Source organism: Canis aureus, chromosome 17 (assembly GCF_053574225.1).
Source record: "Canis aureus isolate CA01 chromosome 17, VMU_Caureus_v.1.0, whole genome shotgun sequence".
NCBI lineage: Eukaryota > Metazoa > Chordata > Mammalia > Carnivora > Canidae > Canis > Canis aureus.
Window position 1 is genome coordinate 50,627,899 of NC_135627.1, and position 13,188 is coordinate 50,641,086.

The following is a 13,188-nucleotide window of genomic DNA, read 5'->3' on the forward strand; positions in this document are numbered from 1 at the left end:
CTGTGTGTGTGTGTGTGTGTCTCATAAATAAATAAAATCTTAAAAAAAATTAAACTTAGTATGTTTTAAATTCCATTTTATTTCCTTCATTGGTTTGTTATGCATAACTTTGTGTTTTAGTTGTAGTTTTAGTATTTATAGCTTAAATTTTTAACTTAGCACAGTCTGTCTTCAAGTTATATTATATTAGTCTGCATATAATACGAGAACTTTATAATGGTATACTTCCATTTCTACAGTCCAGATCTCTGTGCTTCTACTGTTCTACATTTTGTATTTGCATATGTTGTAAACTTCATAATACATTGCCATATTGTGTTCATACTTACACAGATGTAGAGATATTTAAAGATAAGAAGTAATGCTATATATGATGTTCTGTATTTACCTACAGAGTAACCATTGTCAGGACCCTTTACTTTGTGTATATACAGATTACAATCTAGTATCATTTTCCTTCGTTTTTAAATGACTTCCTTTAATGTTTCATTCAGTGTATGTCTGATAGGCATGAATTACTTCAGTTTTCCCTGTGTCTGAAACAATTTTACTTTGTCCATGTTTTGAAATACATTTGTTCTAGATATAAAAACTTGTGTCGACAATATTTTTCTTTCAGTACTTTGAATTGTTGCCCTACTGTCTTCTTCTTTGCATTGTTTCAATAAGAAATCAATCAGTATTATATTTCTTCCTCTGTACATATCACGTATATCTTCAAATACATATATTTAATATATATGGAATATTTTATGTATATTTAATATTTTCTATTTTAAAATACATTTTATAAATACATACTTTATACAATATGTGCATTTTATATGATGTATGTTTTATATAGAAATATAACTATAAATGATATTTACCATCATCATCACACACATATTCTCTTTCCTATCCTCTAATTTCAGGGACATTGGGTGGCTTTGTGTAGATTCCCAACTCATGGATTTTCTGAGGGTTTTGTTTTTGTTTTTTAATTTTTATTTTTTCTCTATTTTTTTTGTAGTTTCTTTTGCTATATCTTAATTTCACTAACCATTTTGTTTTCTGCAGTGTATGCTTTTCCCTAAATTCTTTGCAGTTTATTTCCACCTCCAGCAGCTTGACCAGGGGCTTCATGTTTTCTTAATCTTTTATGTCTCTGAACTTCTGAACATATGGAATTCAGTCATAACGACTGTTTCAATTCTTTGTTTGTGAATTCTAACATCTGGATTAATTTTGCATTATTTAAATAATATTTTTTTTATTTATTTGAGAGAGAGAGATAGTGAGGGATTGAGCAGAAGAAGAGGAACAAGCAACTCCACACTGAACACTGAGCCCAATGCAGGGCTCAGTCTCATGACTCTGAGATCATGACCTGGGCCAAAATCAAGAGTCAGGCACTTAACCGACTGGGCCACCCAGGTGCCCCAATTTTACATTAGTTTTAAATGACTGATCTTTCTATTCAATATTAGTCATATATTCTATCTCCTTTGCATACCTGGTAATTCTAATTGCCAGACATTTTTTTTTTTTTAATGTGAGGGATATGCTTATATTTCTGTAAACATTCTTGAGCTTTGTTAAGGGATATAATTAGATTACTTGGAAACAGTTGATCCTTTCAGAAATTTCTTCAAGGTTGCTAGGAAAGATGAGAGATTTAACTCAGTCTGAGGACTCTATCCAATTCCCCATAAATAATGAGGTTTCCAGGCAGGCTGGCAGAAACAGGAGCTAATCCCAGTCTTGCGTAAGCATAGAGTACTATCTCCTCTTAATTCTTTCTGGTGTGTTTCCCCACCTAGCCTTGTGTAAATTCCTCCCAAGCACATGCTACTCAGTATTCTGTTGAATATTCAAGTGCAACTCCACAGTTGTCTGGAGTGTCTATGTAGCTTTCTACCCTCTGTTACTGTGTTTTGTAAATTCTAGCTTCCTCATTCTCAGACTCCCCTGAATTCTCAAACTCTGGATTCTCCCAGGATCCACCTGGATTATCTCTGGGTACCACATCCTGAAAATGCTCTTAAATCAGTAAACTGGGGGACCCCTTTTTCTATCTCCCAGTTATAGATTTCATTGCCTTAAGTCCAGTGTTTTCAAAAACCATAGTTTCATATAGTTTGTCCATTTCTAAATTGCTTTAGAAGAGAGACTAAATCTGGAAACTTCACTCCAACTTGGCTGGAACTGGAATACTCATCATGTTTTATGGATTTTAACAGTATTACAGAAAAGATTAAGATCTACCTTTTATATCTACATAGAGTAGAGTGATCAAAAATCTTCCCATCAGATGTTAGAGTGAAGAAAATGAAGTCATTACTGGCTCACACATACTTTATCAAACTAGATGATGATTTTCTGCCAAAAACTTTATTCTAGGTTTTGTATCTCCTAGTTTTACTTCATTCAGAATTTCTCTATAAGATTGATCATTTGAATTCAAAGGATCGCAAATAAAATTCCTCTAGTATGCCTTTGAAAGTTTTTAAAATTTTATCCTTAATCATTCTTTTTTATAGTTTCACTTTTCAGTATGTGCAAAACCAAATAGTTGCCAGGAAGCCTCCACTGCCAGTTGTCCTAGTATTCTGAGGTATATTTGATTTCTAATATCATTTTCACCTTTAATATAATTTTACTTTTAATAATATTTTTTCACATAATTTAGTTACATCATTAGCTGTATGCAGCAGCAGAATAACTTTTTTCCCAATATTTATTCCTATTTAGTACTCATTTATGGAATTTAAATGCTCTGTTACATTGTGTTATTTTTGCAAATTGCATGTCCTCACCTTCAATTCAATCAATGTAAAATATGAAATTGGAAAAAAATATTGCATTTGTTTCACTTGGGGTTTTAACCAGTTGTATTTTACATTTTATTCATCCTATGTGATTCTGTTATAGTTATGAAAATATGACTCCTTTGAAGATGAATATAATTAAAATTTTGATCTAATTTTGAAAATCTTAATATTCATAATCACATGATGTATTTCCTAATATATAATTGCAAGATACCCTTGAAAAATTGCAAATAATATTAATTATAGTTCATTTTTGAAAGATAAAGCATATGACCTAAATAATGAAATATACCAATTAACTTGGAAATAATCAGGAAAATACTATCTAATGTTTCTTTTAAAATTTCCCCAATTATTATAATAACATATTGACTATTATAATCAGAAAAAATCATACATAGGAACACAAGGTCCTCATTTCTAACACTTCATGACTAAGATTTCTTTGCATGCAAATAAAAAAAAAGAAATTAAATTCTCTCTGATTTCTCCAACTTACAGACAAAAAAATAAAAAGAGAGAGAGATATGTCCCATAAATCTTTCAAGTTATTTAGCAATTTCTTCTGTTTTAGAATACATGCTATCTTGAAATATTTGTTTAAACTGTAGTTGCAACAATTGCAGGCATCTTCTAAGTATTTATTTGATAAATATTTATTTGATAAAAGTAGGAAATTAATTAATGCTTCCTTGATCTTAGAAAATATTTTGGTAATTTCTTAAAGAAATCAGTAGTCATTCCCATATTTATTGTCTGAAAGTAAACAGTAAAAATCATTTGATGACATGTGGCAATGAAGGATGAGTTGAGGTAGTTGAGGTACAGCAAAAACATTCCCCAAAAGAGAGTGATCTGTTTTAATAGCCCATCCTGTGAATTAAGAATCAAGTCTGTTTTTCTAGAACCATATAAAGGGTAACTTTCCCTTTATAACTCAACAAGGTCATTAAATGATGGAGCTAAAATGTCATTCTCATATGCCTGAATTTGCCTGTAATTACTGTATGATCTTGAATTCATGACTCATACCTACAGGCCGATGCCAAATTCTTAGAACATTAGATAAGACCTCATGATGCACAACATTAAAAGGTTCCAGATGCCTTTTAATAATAAAAACATACTGATTTAACAATGAAGCAAGCAGAATGCATAAACTTTTCTTTCTCCATATCTGAGAATATGTTCTTAATCAAAACTACTGGAAATGTTACTATGCTCTATGTTTTAAAGATTAAACAAAAATGGATTACTAGCACTATTTGTTTTCTTCATTGAACCAATAAGTCAATGAACCAGGACAATTTTATAGGCATTTTCTTCTTGTTTTGTTTTTGTATTTTATTCATTTATTAAGAAATTATTATAAAAACTCAAACATTAGGGAAGGTTGTAAAGTGAAATGGAAATCCCCCTTGCAGCCTTCCCTACTACCTTCCTCCACTTCTTCCAGTTAACCTCTTCTAACATTTCCTAGTTTTCCTAGAAGCTAGCCAAGAGAAAATGGCTAAAACCAAATAGATTTGATTATATTTATTGATATATGTATCCCCTTCTGGAATTACATCAGATCCTTTGTTAAGGAAAGGCATAGTTAAGGAAGTAATGATTAAAATGTTCCTCACATTTCCTTTTCAAAAGTATGATAGTGGATAAGGAAAGATGAGAATATTTCCTGTGTTCAAGTCCATCATTTTATTCTTTGTTTTGTATTACCCAGGATGAGTTCCTCTTGGGCCATTTTGTTCGGGCAAGAAAGACCTCATCCTCAGTTTCTGGTTGGGCAAGGTCTATCCCGCCCGCTCTGGGGATTAGTTCATTATGAACACATGCCTTCCCTCTGACCAGAGGGTCAGGTCTAGGACTTTTGTTTTGCTGACTTTATCTATTATCAGGATTCTGGAACTTGGTAGAATGTATTCATAGTCTGCCACTATCCCTGGTATCCATTTAAAATTATTCCCGACATGCTCCTCTAAGATGATTGCCTTTCACCCAATTGAACTTTCAGCTCAAGCTTCTGTACCCAAATACTGTCAACTACCCAGGCAGTATTTTGCCTAAGATATGTTAATAATACTTTATCTTCTAAGTTAATATTTTTGACATCAACCAAAATTCTACTTTATCATTTTCTTCCACAGTCCCATATTGAGACATATTTGAGAAATTGGGCACATCTAGGAAAAACACAAAATTGATTAGAGTAGTGGGTATAATAAGTTAAATATAGTGGAGAAAGACCTACATTGTATAATAAACACACACTAAAATCTAAAGTGAAATTGGAGTATAGATAACTGTGAACTTGTGGCAAATAAACATATTAGAATTTTATTTACATTCAGAGTGACAGGGGAATGTTCCATTTCATAGACAAAAAACAAAAATTACTGATCACACTGGACACCAGTAGAGATATAAACCAACTCAAACATGCAGCTATGTGCAAGAACAAAAATAATATGTCATCATTTTCATATAATCTTCTTTTAATCATCAAATGTCTACATTTTATAGGAGAGATTTCTAAATCTTGTGTGAGTCATTTTCAAATTTTAAAACCATGGTGTTTCCCATCAAATGACAGAGCCATTAACATTCATGGCAGCAGAGAGTTTTTTTTTTTTTTCCACACATGGCCTTATGCCTGAGCTTCTATTATTTCTGTTCCAGAAGAATGCAATAAATATGTCTAGAGACAAGGGACAAAGTTAATAAAAGGCTGTCCTTTCCTTTGCCTAAGACCCTGGTTTAAAATGAGCTATTTTCCCTGAACACCATATTTTAATTGGATGGCTTCAGCTTCAGCCACAGACAAAAGCAATCCAGATCATGATTATTTGCAATATAATTCTTCTTGATATGATGAGCAGTCACAGAGCATAGATATTAAAAAGTAAACTTCTTCCATGATAAAATCCTAGAATGCAACTTGGGGGTAGGTCACTTAAAGGACCACCACCAATATCATTTCTAGTATTGTACACCTCCCTCTCAAAGATTCATACATATTTTCTAATTATAGAGGCTTCACAATGTCTAACTGGCTCATTTAAAAAAAATGAATTGTTTCAGTAACGTGCTTTTTGTTTTTAATATATATTTGGAATTCTCTTTATGATTTCTATACCTTGTGCAGGGTAGACAAGGTTTAGTAGATAGCAGACTCTCTAAAAATATTTGGCCATTTTACTTAAAGTAATTTTTCTATCTTTTCATGTAATTTGTAAAATATAAAATACAAATTACATTTTCATATCATATGAAGTTGGTATTCTTAGGCCCCTTGTTCAAAATATTAAAAATAGGTTCTGAATTGAAATTATACTTGGTTTCAAGTCTTTGATCCTAGGGAGTTTCTGAAATCAAAATTTTTTAGACTGATCCAAGGACTGAGAATGGCTAAGCTTGCATAATATCTTATCCACTCTCATTTCTAGAAGTCAAATTAATCTCCCAAACAAGAGAGTGATGGGGTAGGTCATTAATGTGAATAATCACTGATAATAAGGTAACCAGGCATAGCAATATAATTCCTCCACCTAATACCTTTTTTTTAAATTTTGGGGAGCTAAACAGATAAACTGTGGTTCTCAGCAGGGGTTGAGTATGCTCCCCTTGAAGTATATAGCAATGTCTGGAAACATTTAAAATTATCACCACTTGGGGGAGGGGTCATCTGCTGATGGGTAGAGACCAGAGATACTGTTAAACATCCTACAATGACCAGAATGGCACTCAACAATAGAGAATTATCTGGCCCAAGATGTCAGTAGTATTAAGGTTGATAAATCCTGACACAGGCAAACAAAAGGGAGGTAGTATAGAGTTACACTATTCTCTAAGCCTAAAATAATTATTTAGTTTTCTACCTGTCCAAACTCACATAGCTTTAATTATAAATTTCATTCATGCATTCAGACATATTCATTTATTGCCTCATTCAAAAATAAAAGGGAGGGGATTTCTTAAATTTCCAATTGAAATAAGTACATGAAATATTTCAGATAGTAAGAATGAACAAAGCAGGGTAGAAATATAAGGCCTGATTAAAACATGTACATGTCTTGAACATTATGCTAAGGGCAAAGGGAAATCATTTAAAGAATTTAAGCTTGACAACAGACATAATTTGTGTTTAGGAAGACCATCCATGTTGTACTGGACATATATATAAGTAAATGCACAGAGTCAGAATCCAAATTATTATCATGCTCCAGGTAAATGGTTTGGCATAAGATATTGTCCATGAAATGGAGAAATAGGCTAATTATAGAAGATGTTTAGGAGGTAGAATTGGATCCAACTATACCACTAAGGAGCTATGAGAACATGAACATGAGTTGGTACCAAGGATTATCCTTGGATTTCTTTTGACTTAAACAAGGATTCCTCCTTTTATCAATAGAGGTAGAAAACAGCATATTCAAGGAGAAAGAGACAATAATCTCAGATTCTTATACCTTAAAACAAAAACCTGTGTATCACCTTTGAAAATGTTCTTGGACAGTTGGTTGTATGTAATTAAAAATTCTGGACCAAAATCTGAATTTGAAAGCAGAGAAATCTTCAAGAAGTTATCAAGGTGGTAGAAATTTGGTTTGGCCAGAATTCATGGGTACCCAGAAATCACAGATAGGGAAGGTCTGGACATCAAAGGAAATCTGTTCAGTCAGAGTCAATGAACTCACCAGGAGCAAATGAGGTATAGTGCAATCCCTCAAGCCAAAAAATATAATGAAGAAAACAGTGTTGGAGAAAAGACATGAAGTCTGACTCCTGAATTCTTTCAAATAAAATTTGGTTAATATTAAACTGACACTTGTGTGGTACTTTAAAATTTACAGAGAGCTTTCATGAGAATTATGTTTTTTAATTCATATAACCTGGGGAAGGGCAGGACAGATACTGCTATTATTTCCATTATGTAGAATACGGGATTACTGAGGCAATAAGAGGTAAAGTGTATTTCTCGGTATCATGTCAGATAAAAGTGCCATCACTGAATTTTAAACCAATCATTCTCATCCTGGACTCTGTGAATTTACACACACACACACACACACACACACACACAGTGCCTGAATATGGATAAATACAAATTAAGAATGAATGTTGTTTAGACTATAGTTTCCCCCCTAACAGAAGTCTATATATGCATTAAAAATAAGGCAGGGCCTTTCAAGAGACTGTAGCACAGTACTAAAGTATATTTCTATGTCATTTATCTAACCTGAGAAGTTAAATATTTTTAATATTTTTAATGTTATTAAAAGAGATCACTGCTCTCCACAGTAATTGGTCACACATAGCCTCCTAGCCTAAATAAAATTTTAACATGTTTCCATAGTAGATCATTTTACAGTTTATTGCCAAATGTGTATTTCAAATGCCCTTGGATGTCAAATTTGAATGGCCAAGGTTTCTCGGAGCAGGAAATTCAGGCGTAGAGGAACTTTAACACATGCTCTGGTTTCAATGGTGCACTATCTCAAATAAAAATTGATAATGACTCCAGGACTGAAAATGCTTTATCAGTCCCAGAGGCTTAGTCGCCTCACACCAGATGCGGGAAGTCGACTGTATTCATTAATATCCTTCAGTGAGGTCACAGGTAGGGAGAGAAGGAGCTCCAGGGGGGATAGCTAGGGAAATAAAAAGCAAAGAATACGGGAGTCTTGTGCCGTAAAAGGCAGGATGCAGGTTTATAAAGTTCTCATTGTCTGAAGTAGTAAGTAAATTGAAAGTCAAGTCTACTGAAAAGAAGCACTTTATGTTACTTCAGTCTTCCCATTCGGATTCCATCAAGGATGGATAGCACCTGTTCAGAGTAACTAACGCTTTGTACTTCTTCCTCCCCAGCCTCCTCTTTAAAATTACAGAAAAGGAAGTAATTGTTCTGGCTTTGTGGCTTTGTTGCTTTGTATTGGCGAAAATTAGAATTAAAACATGTGGCATCCTTTTATGACACTCCCTCTGTCAGCATGTTTCTCAGGATTGAGCTTAACCGATTCAAGTGAATCTGGGAGCTGAAGTGACTCCTGAGGGAAAACACAAATCCTTCGAAAGGATTGCAACACAGCTTCGGCAACAAGCATTGAGACCTCCTTATCCAGCCTAACCCTGCTTACATATTTCACAACTGCACCCCAATCTTCCTCCCTGCACAGCATTTCCCTGGTGATTTGAGCAAGCCTTGTTAACAGTTTCATCTAACAGGCTCAGCAGGTTCAACATTTGATTATCTTTCCCTCAGGTTCACGATCAAGTCTTTTTCCTTCGTTATGCACTGACAGGAACACTGTGCTCGGGTTCTGGGGGTGGGTGGCTTCCCATGCTGAACGTGCGGGAAATGCAGAATCGACAATCTGGGTAAATCTCACATTCAAGGCATTTAATTGTATTATTGAAATTCAGGGCTGCGCCCCTGAGACATTGATCCAGTATTGTCAGTTTCAAATCCTGGGTGCCCCAGGCAGCAGGATGATGCGTTCATGGAATTTGCAATTGAGATAATGAGGAATCAAAGCTTAGGACAGCCTTGCTAACGGGACAGAAAACAGGAGAACCAACGTGAATCAATACAACCCGGCCCGATGGAACCCACCTGGCAGCGTGCAAGCTTGGCAAAGCTCCGCAGGTTCCAATTTAAGAACCGGTTCAGGACTTTGGAGAGGGGCACAGTTGGATGTGCAGACCCGGGTGACGCTTTTGCTTTCCAAGCCACAGAGAATGTTTACTCATAAGCTTTTATTGCCAAAGGCAAGGCGCTCTGGCTTCAGCAGCCAAATAAAACAAAGGGGGATTAAAACAAAAACAGTGGAATACAAAATACAAAGAAAAAAAAAAAAAGAAGAAGAAAAAGGACTTGTGACAAATAGTTGGGTTTTATTTTTGCTCTGCAAGAAGTTAGATGTAATCTGCTCCGTTGGGGCCTTCTTAATTTAAAAGGGGGCGAAGGCCCACACTGTTAGGAGGAGGATGAACTGTAATCATGAAGTTGGGTTTTTCTGAACTTTTGTTCACTTCAGAGCTGCGTAAAAGAAGCCACTTTTCATTTTCAGAGTGATGAGAGTGCATTTAAGGTGTTTCTTAGGCTAAACCGAAACAGGCATTTACATTTACCCTTTGAGACTCAGCAAACCATTCGCCTCTCAGATTACAGATGTCCTATAGCTGAGCTTTAAGAGCAACCACGGAAGAAAGGAATCGACCAGGATAGATATCTCAGGCCGAGTTTTGGGTCTCATTCTCAGGCATTTATTCTAGTGGGGATAATGATTGAATTACATGTAAGAGTCTAACTCCAATAAAGGACAGGGTGGGTGTACACCTCACAGAAAGATCTTCATTTGGGTTTGCTGAGCTACTTATGAAAAGCACTCTTTTATTCTCAGAAGAGAATCTTGGTTTGGACCTTAGAAATATGGTAATATATGGTCACCCTGAAAACCTAAAGGAGTCATCAGCTCGAAAAGAGAGGGATTTTCTTTTTACCACATAGTGTTAACTATACCATGTAACACTTCAATGTGGTAGCTCCATGACTAGTTTGGAAGAATGATGAATCTTATCGCCTCAGCTGCATCTGAAGTAGAAGAAATAAAAGCTATCTGAAAAGACTTTAGGGGGGAAAAAAAATCCTATTTGCTTAGCTGGATCTTACCCTGTACCTAAATTACTCCCAATGTGCTTTAGAAGGTGCAAGGATGCACTTGCAAAAGACCAGTATGTTTCTATACTACCTGAGAAACTGCTGGACTGCTCTGCAGCTCTGAATCAACTTTCTCTAACTCTAGGCCAGCCACTAAAATGCTGTATTTTGTGATTTCATACCAAGAAAGCTAGTCAAATAAAGACATCATGTTAAATTATTCAGAACTAGCATTTTAGGTAAATAAGTGCTGAAGTACATTTCTTCAAACTGTTTTAGATTAAAAGAAATTCTCTAATATATATGGAAAAATCCTAGACCTGATCATCAGAACACCTCTGAATAAGGTTCCCTAAATTATTGTAAAGAAATTGGCACTGATACCAGGAAATACTTTGGCACTGCCATCCTGAAAATGATCTCCTATGGGTCTGATATTGTCAACTCCTTTTATCGGTTTTTCAAATGAGTGACAACTACGAGAGGTTGATTCCACCGGCATGTGACAACCGTGTTGCTGTATAAAGTTGTCCATTCACCGAAGACGAAAGCAGGTTTATCTGAGATGTTTCTTATTCATATAAGATTATTTGCAGAGTTCTAACATCTGACCTTGGGACTATTTTGTAAGCAATATTCTCCCATTGTAGAATCTTTAACTCCATCTGCCTTCTAGAATCAGATTCAATTCTCTCTCACAATCTCTCCTTCTGCCCTCCAGGGAGGAACATCCCATTTCGTGAAACTTTCAAACATTGCTACCAGAGACCTTAGGACCCATTTTCCCTTCAAAATCTATGAAATAAAGATTCGTTGTATCTTCCCTTCCATCTTAAACCAGTCAAATTTCATTTTCCTGGAGCAGGAGATTGAAGTGTTTTGAAATTTGGTAACTGTTTTTATTTTAACATGCTTATTAATCTAATAATTGGACACAAAAGAAACTTAATTGTCCTTTGAATTAAGAGGAAAAAACACACTGCTTTAATCCAATGTAGCAATTAACTGACTCATTTAATCATAAATAATTGCTCATTGCCTACTATCTGCTAGGTTCAGGAACACATCAGGGAACATGGCAGGAAAAATCTAGAGATCACTCCCGCCCTTATGTGGGAGGTGAAAAAATAAGAATGCAGGCAAAAGAAAGGCAAAATGACTCTAATTTCTCTGTTCTATCCCAATGCTCGCCATTCCACACCTACGTCATTAAAACTTAAAGATCTCATTTCTTATACATATATATTTCTAAAGGCTGCTACTGACTATCATTCCAAAAACACAGGACAGACCCAATGCAAACTTTTCAGGCAGTTGATAAGATAAAAAAAAAAAAAAAAAAAAAAAAAAAAAAAAAAAAAAAAAAAAAAAAAAAAAAAAAAACCTTCCCTTGTTTTGCTTTTAAGAGTAGTTTTTTTTAATCCCCTACCAATCATTGTTCAATATTCATTCTACTATGCAGAAATTATTATCCCATTGCACAAATTACCCTCACTCCAAAATGACACAATTAGAAATTCTCAGCTAATCAGTAAGTGGTCTGTAGTTTGAGTCCCATTCATCAGTGATGCGAAAAGGGAAGATGTCAAGGAAAGGGGAAGCAGTGCTCTATTAAGCATTCCCTATTAAGAAATGAATACTGAAATTGATTAATAATTGAGAAAAGAATTAAAATTCTTTTCTTTCAGCCATATTATAGAGAAGAGATTGCTATAGTTAATGGCAATTATGTGAAATATTCTGGGTAATGAAGCAACTTAAATAAACTTTGCAGTCCTCACTCATACCACAAATAGAAAAAAACCCTGGCAATGCGAATGTAATATCCACAATTTGCATTTAAGATTATGAGGAAATAGTGCTTGAACTAACTCAGCCTATTAGGTAATAACATTTCAGTAATTCTAAGTGTTATTATTAATAATGATCATAATAATAACCATCTCTGCTTAATTTCCTTTGGTTTGACTAGCATAGTTTACAAATATTTCCAATAGGCTAAAAGTGTAACCTACAGCCCACTAAGATTTTGAAGGACTCTTTGATACCATGGAGGTGGGAGTTAAGTCATTAAAGCTTCAGAATGTATCCTTTTAATTATATTCTCTTATTTGTTGTTTATTCCTATGTCATTTACATATAGTAATTAATTCACTAGATGTCTACTAAATGAAAGTATAGTCTCCTATGCTTCTTTCATGCTGTAAATCTTATGATAGTGGCACATTTAACTGCTCTCTAACCCTGTACTTGTTCCTAAAATTCTCAGCCATGTAAATAATCAAAATCCAATACTTTAGCCTCTGGTAGTCTTCATGGAGGGCGTGGACCAGGTAAGGCACCACTTACCACAGGCAGCTCCCCAAGGACCATTGTTGGCATTATCTGTTCACAGGCAATGTTAGTAACTTTAGATAAAATTTTAAAGTATCCAATAACTGGATGTTCATTAAGCCACCATTAATGAGCCAGATGTCAATTATTTTAGGGTTAGTCTCTTCCTAGTTCACTAAAATAATCAAGTTGGATGAAGAAGTTTTGCTCAATATATGTAATCATGAGACATGTGATCAAAGCTGTGTGAAAACATACACAGACACACACACACACACAAAAAAAAAAAAAACAGAGAAAAAGAACAGAGAAAGCTCAGAAGTCTAAAGAGTATTACTTCTCTAACTAGCACACACTATGTATTTTACATATTTTCCATAA

At 34.5% G+C, this 13,188-nt stretch overlaps 1 long non-coding RNA gene across 9 annotated transcripts in view; it reads right to left on the bottom strand.

Annotated features, from left to right (window-relative positions):
• Positions 1-13,188, bottom strand: part of LOC144287966 (uncharacterized) — an 846,727-nt gene that overhangs the window by 433,652 nt on the left and 399,887 nt on the right. The window lies entirely within an intron of this gene.